This window comes from Arachis ipaensis, chromosome B02 (assembly GCF_000816755.2).
Source record: "Arachis ipaensis cultivar K30076 chromosome B02, Araip1.1, whole genome shotgun sequence".
In the NCBI taxonomy this organism is placed as follows: domain Eukaryota; kingdom Viridiplantae; phylum Streptophyta; class Magnoliopsida; order Fabales; family Fabaceae; genus Arachis; species Arachis ipaensis.
Genome location: NC_029786.2, coordinates 5456929 through 5458032, shown reverse-complemented (window position 1 = coordinate 5458032; position 1104 = coordinate 5456929).

Below are 1104 nucleotides of genomic sequence, written 5' to 3'. Positions count from 1 at the left end.
TTTAATACATCATCATAGTCCAGAAACAGAAACAGAAAGAGACAAAGAAACAAGCCAACGGCCTTGATCAAAATTCAAAAGTCAATCCCAGCTCATTCCCATCAAAACCATTGATTCTCCATAAACCAAAGCCGTTATTTGGGACCCACAGTAGCATTCCACGTATGCACCCTTATACAATCATGACTTTTATTATTTTAGTTTTTTAAATTTAAAATTTATTATTTTAGTTTTCGAAATTTAACTCTAAACACTGAGTTAAATTTTAATTTGGCCCCTGAAATTTAGTCCGATACTCAAAATGACTCTTACAATTTCGTTGGCCTCAATTAGAACCCCAAATTTATAATTATGGCTCCAACTTGCCTCTGCGATCATCTCCGTCACCAGAATGCTGATTTGATACAATTGTATGTCACGGTGGACACTACTTAAACGACAGCGCATTGGTTTCGCGTCCAAACTGGTTTCGCGTCCAAACCCTTTGGAAACTATGTCGTTTCAGTTTTTGGGAAGTGGATCCTTTTCGGTGAGAAAAAAATTGGATGATATCCAGTATTCAATCTAATCATTTATTGTTTTCTCTTATTTATTTTTGGTTCCACTCGTAGAATCAAATGTGATAGATCACACTATATTCTATCAATTGTTAAAAAAACTGGAGATGATCATTTTTCCAGTTTTTTGTGGGTTAAAACCTCTTTATTTCCACTACGACGATCATAAGTTGTCAAACATAAAAAAAATCCTTACACTACGTGGTTGGTTTCCAAAGGGTTTGCACACAAAACCAATGCGCCGTCGTTTAAGTAGTGTCCACCATGTCATGCAATTGCGCTAGATCAACATTCCGGTGATGGAGATGATCGCAGGAGCAAGTTCGAGTCACAATTGTAAATTTAGAGATTCTAATTAGGACCAACAAAATTGTGGGAATTATTCTGAGTATCAGGTTAAATTTCAGGGGTCAAATTGAGATTTAACTCTCCAAACACTATATTACTCACTAGATCATTTTTAATATTGAGTTAGTAAATAAAATTTTGACCTATCTTTAACTTATGATACTAAAGACATTATTAAACATTTTTGTTTCATTTGACA